Here is a 15297-nt window from a genome sequence, read left to right as displayed (position 1 = left end):
ATGTTTTACACGCGTTTTAAATTTTATTGCCGAAATCGCTTTTTCTCGCCGAGATAAGCACGTTTTCTGAAATGCCGCTCTCCCGTCACTCTGGTTAAAGTGTTATGAAAAAAAAGGCTGTTGGGGGCTAGGGAGTATCGAGTTGATCATTATACATGAAGAAATAAGCAATTTCATCGTTTGGTTTATGTTTTACACGCGTTTTAAATTTTATTGCCGAAATCGCTTTTTCTCGCCGAGATAAGCACGTTTTCTGAAATGCCGCTCTCCCGTCACTCTGGTTAAAGTGTTATGAAAAAAAAGGCTGTTGGGGGCTAGGGAGTATCGAGTTGATCATTATACATGAAGAAATAACCAATTTCATCGTTTGGTTTATGTTTTACACGCGTTTTAAATTTTATTGCCGAAATCGCTTTTTCTCGCCGAGATAAGCACGTTTTCTGAAATGCCGCTCTCCCGTCACTCTGGTTAAAGTGTTATGAAAAAAAAGGCTGTTAGGGGCTAGGGAGTATCGAGTTGATCATTATACATGAAGAAATAACCAATTTCATCGTTTGGTTTATGTTTTACACGCGTTTTAAATTTTATTGCCGAAATCGCTTTTTCTCGCCGAGATAAGCACGTTTTCTGAAATGCCGCTCTCCCGTCACTCTGGTTAAAGTGTTATGAAAAAAAAGGCTGTTGGGGGCTAGGGAGTATCGAGTTGATCATTATGCATGAAGAAATAACCAATTTCATCGTTTGGTTTATGTTTTACACGCGTTTTAAATTTTATTGCCGAAATCGCTTTTTCTCGCCGAGATAAGCACGTTTTCTGAAATGCCGCTCTCCCGTCACTCTGGTTAAAGTGTTATGAAAAAAAAGGCTGTTGGGGGCTAGGGAGTATCGAGTTGATCATTATACATGAAGAAATAACCAATTTCATCGTTTGGTTTATGTTTTACACGCGTTTTAAATTTTATTGCCGAAATCGCTTTTTCTCGCCGAGATAAGCACGTTTTCTGAAATGCCGCTCTCCCGTCACTCTGGTTAAAGTGTTATGAAAAAAAAGGCTGTTGGGGGCTAGGGAGTATCGAGTTGATCATTATACATGAAGAAATAACCAATTTCATCGTTTGGTTTATGTTTTACACGCGTTTTAAATTTTATTGCCGAAATCGCTTTTTCTCGCCGAGATAAGCACGTTTTCTGAAATGCCGCTCTCCCGTCACTCTGGTTAAAGTGTTATGAAAAAAAAGGCTGTTGGGGGCTAGGGAGTATCGAGTTGATCATTATACATGAAGAAATAACCAATTTCATCGTTTGGTTTATGTTTTACACGCGTTTTAAATTTTATTGCCGAAATCGCTTTTTCTCGCCGAGATAAGCACGTTTTCTGAAATGCCGCTCTCCCGTCACTGTGGTTAAAGTGTTATGAAAAAAAAGGCTGTTGGGGGCTAGGGAGTATCGAGTTGATCATTATACATGAAGAAATAACCAATTTCATCGTTTGGTTTATGTTTTACACGCGTTTTAAATTTTATTGCCGAAATCGCTTTTTCTCGCCGAGATAAGCACGTTTTCTGAAATGCCGCTCTCCCGTCACTCTGGTTAAAGTGTTATGAAAAAAAAGGCTGTTGGGGGCTAGGGAGTATCGAGTTGATCATTATACATGAAGAAATAACCAATTTCATCGTTTGGTTTATGTTTTACACGCGTTTTAAATTTTATTGCCGAAATCGCTTTTTCTCGCCGAGATAAGCACGTTTTCTGAAATGCCGCTCTCCCGTCACTCTGGTTAAAGTGTTATGAAAAAAAAGGCTGTTGGGGGCTAGGGAGTATCGAGTTGATCATTATACATGAAGAAATAACCAATTTCATCGTTTGGTTTATGTTTTACACGCGTTTTAAATTTTATTGCCGAAATCGCTTTTTCTCGCCGAGATAAGCACGTTTTCTGAAATGCCGCTCTCCCGTCACTCTGGTTAAAGTGTTATGAAAAAAAAGGCTGTTGGGGGCTAGGGAGTATCGAGTTGATCATTATACATGAAGAAATAACCAATTTCATCGTTTGGTTTATGTTTTACACGCGTTTTAAATTTTATTGCCGAAATCGCTTTTTCTCGCCGAGATAAGCACGTTTTCTGAAATGCCGCTCTCCCGTCACTCTGGTTAAAGTGTTATGAAAAAAAAGGCTGTTGGGGGCTAGGGAGTATCGAGTTGATCATTATACATGAAGAAATAACCAATTTCATCGTTTGGTTTATGTTTTACACGCGTTTTAAATTTTATTGCCGAAATCGCTTTTTCTCGCCGAGATAAGCACGTTTTCTGAAATGCCGCTCTCCCGTCACTCTGGTTAAAGTGTTATGAAAAAAAAGGCTGTTGGGGGCTAGGGAGTATCGAGTTGATCTTTATACATGAAGAAATAACCAATTTCATCGTTTGGTTTATGTTTTACACGCGTTTTAAATTTTATTGCCGAAATCGCTTTTTCTCGCCGAGATAAGCACGTTTTCTGAAATGCCGCTCTCCCGTCACTCTGGTTAAAGTGTTATGAAAAAAAAGGCTGTTGGGGGCTAGGGAGTATCGAGTTGATCATTATACATGAAGAAATAACCAATTTCATCGTTTGGTTTATGTTTTACACGCGTTTTAAATTTTATTGCCGAAATCGCTTTTTCTCGCCGAGATAAGCACGTTTTCTGAAATGCCGCTCTCCCGTCACTCTGGTTAAAGTGTTATGAAAAAAAAGGCTGTTGGGGGCTAGGGAGTATCGAGTTGATCATTATACATGAAGAAATAACCAATTTCATCGTTTGGTTTATGTTTTACACGCGTTTTAAATTTTATTGCCGAAATCGCTTTTTCTCGCCGAGATAAGCACGTTTTCTGAAATGCCGCTCTCCCGTCACTCTGGTTAACGTGTTATGAAAAAAAAGGCTGTTGGGGGCTAGGGAGTATCGAGTTGATCATTATACATGAAGAAATAACCAATTTCATCGTTTGGTTTATGTTTTACACGCGTTTTAAATTTTATTGCCGAAATCGCTTTTTCTCGCCGAGATAAGCACGTTTTCTGAAATGCCGCTCTCCCGTCACTCTGGTTAAAGTGTTATGAAAAAAAAGGCTGTTGGGGGCTAGGGAGTATCGAGTTGATCATTATACATGAAGAAATAACCAATTTCATCGTTTGGTTTATGTTTTACACGCGTTTTAAATTTTATTGCCGAAATCGCTTTTTCTCGCCGAGATAAGCACGTTTTCTGAAATGCCGCTCTCCCGTCACTCTGGTTAAAGTGTTATGAAAAAAAAGGCTGTTGGGGGCTAGGGAGTATCGAGTTGATCATTATACATGAAGAAATAACCAATTTCATCGTTTGGTTTATGTTTTACACGCGTTTTAAATTTTATTGCCAAAATCGCTTTTTCTCGCCGAGATAAGCACGTTTTCTGAAATGCCGCTCTCCCGTCACTCTGGTTAAAGTGTTATGAAAAAAAAGGCTGTTGGGGGCTAGGGAGTATCGAGTTGATCATTATACATGAAGAAATAACCAATTTCATCGTTTGGTTTATGTTTTACACGCGTTTTAAATTTTATTGCCGAAATCGCTTTTTCTCGCCGAGATAAGCACGTTTTCTGAAATGCCGCTCTCCCGTCACTCTGGTTAAAGTGTTATGAAAAAAAAGGCTGTTGGGGGCTAGGGAGTATCGAGTTGATCATTATACATGAAGAAATAACCAATTTCATCGTTTGGTTTATGTTTTACACGCGTTTTAAATTTTATTGCCGAAATCGCTTTTTCTCGCCGAGATAAGCACGTTTTCTGAAATGCCGCTCTCCCGTCACTCTGGTTAAAGTGTTATGAAAAAAAAGGCTGTTGGGGGCTAGGGAGTATCGAGTTGATCATTATACATGAAGAAATAACCAATTTCATCGTTTGGTTTATGTTTTACACGCGTTTTAAATTTTATTGCCGAAATCGCTTTTTCTCGCCGAGATAAGCACGTTTTCTGAAATGCCGCTCTCCCGTCACTCTGGTTAAAGTGTTATGAAAAAAAAGGCTGTTGGGGGCTAGGGAGTATCGAGTTGATCATTATACATGAAGAAATAACCAATTTCATCGTTTGGTTTATGTTTTACACGCGTTTTAAATTTTATTGCCGAAATCGCTTTTTCTCGCCGAGATAAGCACGTTTTCTGAAATGCCGCTCTCCCGTCACTCTGGTTAAAGTGTTATGAAAAAAAAGGCTGTTGGGGGCTAGGGAGTATCGAGTTGATCATTATACATGAAGAAATAACCAATTTCATCGTTTGGTTTATGTTTTACACGCGTTTTAAATTTTATTGCCGAAATCGCTTTTTCTCGCCGAGATAAGCACGTTTTCTGAAATGCCGCTCTCCCGTCACTCTGGTTAAAGTGTTATGAAAAAAAAGGCTGTTGGGGGCTAGGGAGTATCGAGTTGATCATTATACATGAAGAAATAACCAATTTCATCGTTTGGTTTATGTTTTACACGCGTTTTAAATTTTATTGCCGAAATCGCTTTTTCTCGCCGAGATAAGCACGTTTTCTGAAATGCCGCTCTCCCGTCACTCTGGTTAAAGTGTTATGAAAAAAAAGGCTGTTGGGGGCTAGGGAGTATCGAGTTGATCTTTATACATGAAGAAATAACCAATTTCATCGTTTGGTTTATGTTTTACACGCGTTTTAAATTTTATTGCCGAAATCGCTTTTTCTCGCCGAGATAAGCACGTTTTCTGAAATGCCGCTCTCCCGTCACTCTGGTTAAAGTGTTATGAAAAAAAAGGCTGTTGGGGGCTAGGGAGTATCGAGTTGATCATTATACATGAAGAAATAACCAATTTCATCGTTTGGTTTATGTTTTACACGCGTTTTAAATTTTATTGCCGAAATCGCTTTTTCTCGCCGAGATAAGCACGTTTTCTGAAATGCCGCTCTCCCGTCACTCTGGTTAAAGTGTTATGAAAAAAAAAGGCTGTTGGGGGCTAGGGAGTATCGAGTTGATCATTATACATGAAGAAATAACCAATTTCATCGTTTGGTTTATGTTTTACACGCGTTTTAAATTTTATTGCCGAAATCGCTTTTTCTCGCCGAGATAAGCACGTTTTCTGAAATGCCGCTCTCCCGTCACTCTGGTTAACGTGTTATGAAAAAAAAGGCTGTTGGGGGCTAGGGAGTATCGAGTTGATCATTATACATGAAGAAATAACCAATTTCATCGTTTGGTTTATGTTTTACACGCGTTTTAAATTTTATTGCCGAAATCGCTTTTTCTCGCCGAGATAAGCACGTTTTCTGAAATGCCGCTCTCCCGTCACTCTGGTTAAAGTGTTATGAAAAAAAAGGCTGTTGGGGGCTAGGGAGTATCGAGTTGATCATTATACATGAAGAAATAACCAATTTCATCGTTTGGTTTATGTTTTACACGCGTTTTAAATTTTATTGCCGAAATCGCTTTTTCTCGCCGAGATAAGCACGTTTTCTGAAATGCCGCTCTCCCGTCACTCTGGTTAAAGTGTTATGAAAAAAAAGGCTGTTGGGGGCTAGGGAGTATCGAGTTGATCATTATACATGAAGAAATAACCAATTTCATCGTTTGGTTTATGTTTTACACGCGTTTTAAATTTTATTGCCAAAATCGCTTTTTCTCGCCGAGATAAGCACGTTTTCTGAAATGCCGCTCTCCCGTCACTCTGGTTAAAGTGTTATGAAAAAAAAGGCTGTTGGGGGCTAGGGAGTATCGAGTTGATCATTATACATGAAGAAATAACCAATTTCATCGTTTGGTTTATGTTTTACACGCGTTTTAAATTTTATTGCCGAAATCGCTTTTTCTCGCCGAGATAAGCACGTTTTCTGAAATGCCGCTCTCCCGTCACTCTGGTTAAAGTGTTATGAAAAAAAAGGCTGTTGGGGGCTAGGGAGTATCGAGTTGATCATTATACATGAAGAAATAACCAATTTCATCGTTTGGTTTATGTTTTACACGCGTTTTAAATTTTATTGCCGAAATCGCTTTTTCTCGCCGAGATAAGCACGTTTTCTGAAATGCCGCTCTCCCGTCACTCTGGTTAAAGTGTTATGAAAAAAAAGGCTGTTGGGGGCTAGGGAGTATCGAGTTGATCATTATACATGAAGAAATAACCAATTTCATCGTTTGGTTTATGTTTTACACGCGTTTTAAATTTTATTGCCGAAATCGCTTTTTCTCGCCGAGATAAGCACGTTTTCTGAAATGCCGCTCTCCCGTCACTCTGGTTAAAGTGTTATGAAAAAAAAGGCTGTTGGGGGCTAGGGAGTATCGAGTTGATCATTATACATGAAGAAATAACCAATTTCATCGTTTGGTTTATGTTTTACACGCGTTTTAAATTTTATTGCCGAAATCGCTTTTTCTCGCCGAGATAAGCACGTTTTCTGAAATGCCGCTCTCCCGTCACTCTGGTTAAAGTGTTATGAAAAAAAAGGCTGTTGGGGGCTAGGGAGTATCGAGTTGATCATTATACATGAAGAAATAACCAATTTCATCGTTTGGTTTATGTTTTACACGCGTTTTAAATTTTATTGCCGAAATCGCTTTTTCTCGCCGAGATAAGCACGTTTTCTGAAATGCCGCTCTCCCGTCACTCTGGTTAAAGTGTTATGAAAAAAAAGGCTGTTGGGGGCTAGGGAGTATCGAGTTGATCATTATACATGAAGAAATAACCAATTTCATCGTTTGGTTTATGTTTTACACGCGTTTTAAATTTTATTGCCGAAATCGCTTTTTCTCGCCGAGATAAGCACGTTTTCTGAAATGCCGTTCTCCCGTCACTCTGGTTAAAGTGTTATGAAAAAAAAGGCTGTTGGGGGCTAGGGAGTATCGAGTTGATCATTATACATGAAGAAATAACCAATTTCATCGTTTGGTTTATGTTTTACACGCGTTTTAAATTTTATTGCCGAAATCGCTTTTTCTCGCCGAGATAAGCACGTTTTCTGAAATGCCGCTCTCCCGTCACTCTGGTTAAAGTGTTATGAAAAAAAAGGCTGTTGGGGGCTAGGGAGTATCGAGTTGATCATTATACATGAAGAAATAACCAATTTCATCGTTTGGTTTATGTTTTACACGCGTTTTAAATTTTATTGCCGAAATCGCTTTTTCTCGCCGAGATAAGCACGTTTTCTGAAATGCCGCTCTCCCGTCACTCTGGTTAAAGTGTTATGAAAAAAAAGGCTGTTGGGGGCTAGGGAGTATCGAGTTGATCATTATACATGAAGAAATAACCAATTTCATCGTTTGGTTTATGTTTTACACGCGTTTTAAATTTTATTGCCGAAATCGCTTTTTCTCGCCGAGATAAGCACGTTTTCTGAAATGCCGCTCTCCCGTCACTCTGGTTAAAGTGTTATGAAAAAAAAGGCTGTTGGGGGCTAGGGAGTATCGAGTTGATCATTATACATGAAGAAATAACCAATTTCATCGTTTGGTTTATGTTTTACACGCGTTTTAAATTTTATTGCCGAAATCGCTTTTTCTCGCCGAGATAAGCACGTTTTCTGAAATGCCGCTCTCCCGTCACTCTGGTTAAAGTGTTATGAAAAAAAAGGCTGTTGGGGGCTAGGGAGTATCGAGTTGATCATTATACATGAAGAAATAACCAATTTCATCGTTTGGTTTATGTTTTACACGCGTTTTAAATTTTATTGCCGAAATCGCTTTTTCTCGCCGAGATAAGCACGTTTTCTGAAATGCCGCTCTCCCGTCACTCTGGTTAAAGTGTTATGAAAAAAAAAAGGCTGTTGGGGGCTAGGGAGTATCGAGTTGATCATTATACATGAAGAAATAACCAATTTCATCGTTTGGTTTATGTTTTACACGATGCTGAGCTCCAGCTGGAAGTGTAAAAAGAACCGGGCTGGTTAAAAAAAGAACCGGGCGACCCGGTAAAATTGCTTAGCCGGGGCTCTGGAAGCCTATCACGGCGTGATCTTGTCCAAAAAGCCGCTGCTGAGCTCCAGCTGGAAGTGTAAAAAGAACCGGGCTGGTTAAAAAAAAGAACCGGGCGACCCGGTAAAATTGCTTAGCCGGGGCTCTGGAAGCCTAACACGGCGTGATCTTGTCCAAAAAGCCGCTGCTGAGCTCCAGCTGGAAGTGTAAAAAGAACCGGGCTGGTTAAAAAAAAGAACCGGGCGGCCCGGTAAAATTGCTTAGCCGGGGCTCTGGAAGCCTAACCCGGCGTGATACTGTGCAAAAAGCCGCTGCTGAGCTCCAGCTGGAAGTGTAAAAAAAACCGGGCTGGTTAAAAAAAAGAACCGGGCGACCCTGTAAAATTGCTTAGCCGGGGCTCTGGAAGCCTAACACGGCGTGATCTTGTCCAAAAACCCGCTGCTGAGCTCCAGCTGGAAGTGTAAAAAGAACCGGGCTGGTTAAAAAAAAGAACCGGGCGGGCCGGTAAAATTGCTTAGCCGGGGCTCTGGAAGCCTAACACGGCGTGATCTTGTCCAAAAAGCCGCTCGTGAGCTCCAGCTGGAAGTGTAAAAAGAACCGGGCTGGTTCAAAAAAAGAACCGGGCGCCCCGGTAGAATTGCTTAGCCGAGGTCCTGGAAGCCTAACCCGGCGTGATCTTGCGCAAAAAGCCGCTGCTGAGCTCCAGCTGGAAGTGTAAAAAGAACCGGGCTGGTTCAAAAAAAGAACCGGGCGGCCCGGTAAAATTGCTTAGCCGGGGTCCTGGAAGCCTAACGCGGCGTGATCTTGCCCGAAAGTCGGCCTCTATACTTCCATATTAGGTACCAGGCGCTCAGAGCCAACTTGGCAAAAATTTTCTAAGTGCCCACGGCTCTGCGGGGATTGTGCGTCCGACCCGCGCCGGTTCTCCAGCCGGCCTAAAATAACGCAAAACCAGCCTCTCCCCTGGAGCTCACAGCCAAAGGCGAAACTTTTCTAAGTGCCTACGGCTCTGCGGGCTTTTGAGTCCGCCCCGCGCCGGTTCGTCGGTCGGCCTCAAAAAGCGAAAAATCAGCCTCTCTCCCTGGAGCTCGACTCGAGTTGATCATTATACATGAAGAAATAACAATTTCATCGTTTGGTTTATGTTTTACACGCGTTTTAAATTTTATTGCCGAAATCGCTTTTTCTCGCCGAGATAAGCACGTTTTCTGAAATGCCGCTCTCCCGTCACCCTGGTTAAAGTGTTATGAAAAAAAAGGCTGTTGGGGGCTAGGGAGTATCGAGTTGATCATTATACATGAAGAAATAACCAATTTCATCGTTTGGTTTATGTTTTACACGCGTTTTAAATGTTATTGCCGAAATCGCTTTTTCTCGCCGAGATAAGCACGTTTTCTGAAATGCCGCTCTCCCGTCACCCTGGTTAAAGTGTTATGAAAAAAAAGGCTGTTGGGGGCTAGGGAGTATCGAGTTGATCATTATACATGAAGAAATAACCAATTTCATCGTTTGGTTTATGTTTTACACGCGTTTTAAATTTTATTGCCGAAATCGCTTTTTCTCGCCGAGATAAGCACGTTTTCTGAAATGCCGCTCTCCCGTCACCCTGGTTAAAGTGTTATGAAAAAAAAAGCTGTTGGGGGCTAGGGAGTATCGAGTTGATCATTATACATGAAGAAATAACCAATTTCATCGTTTGGTTTATGTTTTACACGCGTTTTAAATTTTATTGCCGAAATCGCTTTTTCTCGCCGAGATAAGCACGTTTTCTGAAATGCCGCTCTCCCGTCACTCTGGTTAAAGTGTTATGAAAAAAAAGGCTGTTGGGGGCTAGGGAGTATCGAGTTGATCATTATACATGAAGAAATAACCAATTTCATCGTTTGGTTTATGTTTTACACGCGTTTTAAATTTTATTGCCGAAATCGCTTTTTCTCGCCGAGATAAGCACGTTTTCTGAAATGCCGCTCTCCCGTCACTCTGGTTAAAGTGTTATGAAAAAAAAGGCTGTTGGGGGCTAGGGAGTATCGAGTTGATCATTATACATGAAGAAATAACCAATTTCATCGTTTGGTTTATGTTTTACACGCGTTTTAAATTTTATTGCCGAAATCGCTTTTTCTCGCCGAGATAAGCACGTTTTCTGAAATGCCGCTCTCCCGTCACTCTGGTTAAAGTGTTATGAAAAAAAAAGGCTGTTGGGGGCTAGGGAGTATCGAGTTGATCATTATACATGAAGAAATAACCAATTTCATCGTTTGGTTTATGTTTTACACGCGTTTTAAATTTTATTGCCGAAATCGCTTTTTCTCGCCGAGATAAGCACGTTTTCTGAAATGCCGCTCTCCCGTCACTCTGGTTAAAGTGTTATGAAAAAAAAGGCTGTTGGGGGCTAGGGAGTATCGAGTTGATCATTATACATGAAGAAATAACCAATTTCATCGTTTGGTTTATGTTTTACACGATGCTGAGCTCCAGCTGGAAGTGTAAAAAGAACCGGGCTGGTTAAAAAAAGAACCGGGCGACCCGGTAAAATTGCTTAGCCGGGGCTCTGGAAGCCTATCACGGCGTGATCTTGTCCAAAAAGCCGCTGCTGAGCTCCAGCTGGAAGTGTAAAAAGAACCGGGCTGGTTAAAAAAAAGAACCGGGCGACCCGGTAAAATTGCTTAGCCGGGGCTCTGGAAGCCTAACACGGCGTGATCTTGTCCAAAAAGCCGCTGCTGAGCTCCAGCTGGAAGTGTAAAAAGAACCGGGCTGGTTAAAAAAAAGAACCGGGCGGCCCGGTAAAATTGCTTAGCCGGGGCTCTGGAAGCCTAACCCGGCGTGATACTGTGCAAAAAGCCGCTGCTGAGCTCCAGCTGGAAGTGTAAAAAAAACCGGGCTGGTTAAAAAAAAGAACCGGGCGACCCTGTAAAATTGCTTAGCCGGGGCTCTGGAAGCCTAACACGGCGTGATCTTGTCCAAAAACCCGCTGCTGAGCTCCAGCTGGAAGTGTAAAAAGAACCGGGCTGGTTAAAAAAAAGAACCGGGCGGGCCGGTAAAATTGCTTAGCCGGGGCTCTGGAAGCCTAACACGGCGTGATCTTGTCCAAAAAGCCGCTCGTGAGCTCCAGCTGGAAGTGAAAAAAGAACCGGGCTGGTTCAAAAAAAGAACCGGGCGGCCCGGTAGAATTGCTTAGCCGAGGTCCTGGAAGCCTAACCCGGCGTGATCTTGCGCAAAAAGCCGCTGCTGAGCTCCAGCTGGAAGTGTAAAAAGAACCGGGCTGGTTCAAAAAAAGAACCGGGCGGCCCGGTAAAATTGCTTAGCCGGGGTCCTGGAAGCCTAACGCGGCGTGATCTTGCCCGAAAGTCGGCCTCTATACTTCCATATTAGGTACCAGGCGCTCAGAGCCAACTTGGCAAAAATTTTCTAAGTGCCCACGGCTCTGCGGGGATTGTGCGTCCGACCCGCGCCGGTTCTCCAGCCGGCCTAAAATAACGCAAAACCAGCCTCTCCCCTGGAGCTCACAGCCAAAGGCGAAACTTTTCTAAGTGCCTACGGCTCTGCGGGCTTTTGAGTCCGCCCCGCGCCGGTTCGTCGGTCGGCCTCAAAAAGCGAAAAATCAGCCTCTCTCCCTGGAGCTCGACTCGAGTTGATCATTATACATGAAGAAATAACCAATTTCATCGTTTGGTTTATGTTTTACACGCGTTTTAAATTTTATTGCCGAAATCGCTTTTTCTCGCCGAGATAAGCACGTTTTCTGAAATGCCGCTCTCCCGTCACTCTGGTTAAAGTGTTATGAAAAAAAAGGCTGTTGGGGGCTAGGGAGTATCGAGTTGATCATTATACATGAAGAAATAACCAATTTCATCGTTTGGTTTATGTTTTACACGCGTTTTAAATTTTATTGCCGAAATCGCTTTTTCTCGCCGAGATAAGCACGTTTTCTGAAATGCCGCTCTCCCGTCACTCTGGTTAAAGTGTTATGAAAAAAAAGGCTGTTGGGGGCTAGGGAGTATCGAGTTGATCATTATACATGAAGAAATAACCAATTTCATCGTTTGGTTTATGTTTTACACGCGTTTTAAATTTTATTGCCGAAATCGCTTTTTCTCGCCGAGATAAGCACGTTTTCTGAAATGCCGCTCTCCCGTCACTCTGGTTAAAGTGTTATGAAAAAAAAGGCTGTTGGGGGCTAGGGAGTATCGAGTTGATCATTATACATGAAGAAATAACCAATTTCATCGTTTGGTTTATGTTTTACACGCGTTTTAAATTTTATTGCCGAAATCGCTTTTTCTCGCCGAGATAAGCACGTTTTCTGAAATGCCGCTCTCCCGTCACTCTGGTTAAAGTGTTATGAAAAAAAAGGCTGTTGGGGGCTAGGGAGTATCGAGTTGATCATTATACATGAAGAAATAACCAATTTCATCGTTTGGTTTATGTTTTACACGCGTTTTAAATTTTATTGCCGAAATCGCTTTTTCTCGCCGAGATAAGCACGTTTTCTGAAATGCCGCTCTCCCGTCACTCTGGTTAAAGTGTTATGAAAAAAAAAGGCTGTTGGGGGCTAGGGAGTATCGAGTTGATCATTATACATGAAGAAATAACCAATTTCATCGTTTGGTTTATGTTTTACACGCGTTTTAAATTTTATTGCCGAAATCGCTTTTTCTCGCCGAGATAAGCACGTTTTCTGAAATGCCGCTCTCCCGTCACTCTGGTTAAAGTGTTATGAAATAAAAGGCTGTTGGGGGCTAGGGAGTATCGAGTTGATCATTATACATGAAGAAATAACCAATTTCATCGTTTGGTTTATGTTTTACACGCGTTTTAAATTTTATTGCCGAAATCGCTTTTTCTCGCCGAGATAAGCACGTTTTCTGAAATGCCGCTCTCCCGTCACTCTGGTTAAAGTGTTATGAAAAAAAAGGCTGTTGGGGGCTAGGGAGTATCGAGTTGATCATTATACATGAAGAAATAACCAATTTCATCGTTTGGTTTATGTTTTACACGCGTTTTAAATTTTATTGCCGAAATCGCTTTTTCTCGCCGAGATAAGCACGTTTTCTGAAATGCCGCTCTCCCGTCACTCTGGTTAAAGTGTTATGAAAAAAAAGGCTGTTGGGGGCTAGGGAGTATCGAGTTGATCATTATACATGAAGAAATAACCAATTTCATCGTTTGGTTTATGTTTTACACGCGTTTTAAATTTTATTGCCGAAATCGCTTTTTCTCGCCGAGATAAGCACGTTTTCTGAAATGCCGCTCTCCCGTCACTCTGGTTAAAGTGTTATGAAAAAAAAGGCTGTTGGGGGCTAGGGAGTATCGAGTTGATCATTATACATGAAGAAATAACCAATTTCATCGTTTGGTTTATGTTTTACACGCGTTTTAAATTTTATTGCCGAAATCGCTTTTTCTCGCCGAGATAAGCACGTTTTCTGAAATGCCGCTCTCCCGTCACTCTGGTTAAAGTGTTATGAAAAAAAAGGCTGTTGGGGGCTAGGGAGTATCGAGTTGATCATTATACATGAAGAAATAACCAATTTCATCGTTTGGTTTATGTTTTACACGCGTTTTAAATTTTATTGCCGAAATCGCTTTTTCTCGCCGAGATAAGCACGTCTTCTGAAATGCCGCTCTCCCGTCACTCTGGTTAAAGTGTTATGAAAAAAAAGGCTGTTGGGGGCTAGGGAGTATCGAGTTGATCATTATACATGAAGAAATAAGCAATTTCATCGTTTGGTTTATGTTTTACACGCGTTTTAAATTTTATTGCCGAAATCGCTTTTTCTCGCCGAGATAAGCACGTTTTCTGAAATGCCGCTCTCCCGTCACTCTGGTTAAAGTGTTATGAAAAAAAAGGCTGTTGGGGGCTAGGGAGTATCGAGTTGATCATTATACATGAAGAAATAACCAATTTCATCGTTTGGTTTATGTTTTACACGCGTTTTAAATTTTATTGCCGAAATCGCTTTTTCTCGCCGAGATAAGCACGTTTTCTGAAATGCCGTTCTCCCGTCACTCTGGTTAAAGTGTTATGAAAAAAAAGGCTGTTGGGGGCTAGGGAGTATCGAGTTGATCATTATACATGAAGAAATAACCAATTTCATCGTTTGGTTTATGTTTTACACGCGTTTTAAATTTTATTGCCGAAATCGCTTTTTCTCGCCGAGATAAGCACGTTTTCTGAAATGCCGCTCTCCCGTCACTCTGGTTAAAGTGTTATGAAAAAAAAGGCTGTTGGGGGCTAGGGAGTATCGAGTTGATCATTATACATGAAGAAATAACCAATTTCATCGTTTGGTTTATGTTTTACACGCGTTTTAAATTTTATTGCCGAAATCGCTTTTTCTCGCCGAGATAAGCACGTTTTCTGAAATGCCGCTCTCCCGTCACTCTGGTTAAAGTGTTATGAAAAAAAAGTCTGTTGGGGGCTAGGGAGTATCGAGTTGATCATTATACATGAAGAAATAACCAATTTCATCGTTTGGTTTATGTTTTACACGCGTTTTAAATTTTATTGCCGAAATCGCTTTTTCTCGCCGAGATAAGCACGTTTTCTGAAATGCCGCTCTCCCGTCACTCTGGTTAAAGTGTTATGAAAAAAAAAGGCTGTTGGGGGCTAGGGAGTATCGAGTTGATCATTATACATGAAGAAATAACCAATTTCATCGTTTGGTTTATGTTTTACACGCGTTTTAAATTTTATTGCCGAAATCGCTTTTTCTCGCCGAGATAAGCACGTTTTCTGAAATGCCGCTCTCCCGTCACTCTGGTTAAAGTGTTATGAAAAAAAAGGCTGTTGGGGGCTAGGGAGTATCGAGTTGATCATTATACATGAAGAAATAACCAATTTCATCGTTTGGTTTATGTTTTACACGCGTTTTAAATTTTATTGCCGAAATCGCTTTTTCTCGCCGAGATAAGCACGTTTTCTGAAATGCCGCTCTCCCGTCACTCTGGTTAAAGTGTTATGAAAAAAAAGGCTGTTGGGGGCTAGGGAGTATCGAGTTGATCATTATACATGAAGAAATAACCAATTTCATCGTTTGGTTTATGTTTTACACGCGTTTTAAATTTTATTGCCGAAATCGCTTTTTCTCGCCGAGATAAGCAGGTTTTCTGAAATGCCGCTCTCCCGTCACTCTGGTTAAAGTGTTATGAAAAAAAAGGCTGTTGGGGGCTAGGGAGTATCGAGTTGATCATTATACATGAAGAAATAACCAATTTCATCGTTTGGTTTATGTTTTACACGCGTTTTAAATTTTATTGCCGAAATCGCTTTTTCTCGCCGAGATAAGCAGGTTTTCTGAAATGCCGCTCTCCCGTCACTCTGGTTAAAGTGTTATGAAAAAAAAGGCTGTTGGGGGC

The sequence above is a fragment of the Syngnathus leptorhynchus genome, unplaced genomic scaffold (genome assembly GCF_054491065.1).
Source record: "Syngnathus leptorhynchus isolate UIUO unplaced genomic scaffold, UIUO_Slep HiC_scaffold_94, whole genome shotgun sequence".
NCBI lineage: Eukaryota > Metazoa > Chordata > Actinopteri > Syngnathiformes > Syngnathidae > Syngnathus > Syngnathus leptorhynchus.
The sequence above is the reverse complement of the archived record's forward strand: the minus strand, read 5'-3'. Positions refer to the sequence as shown.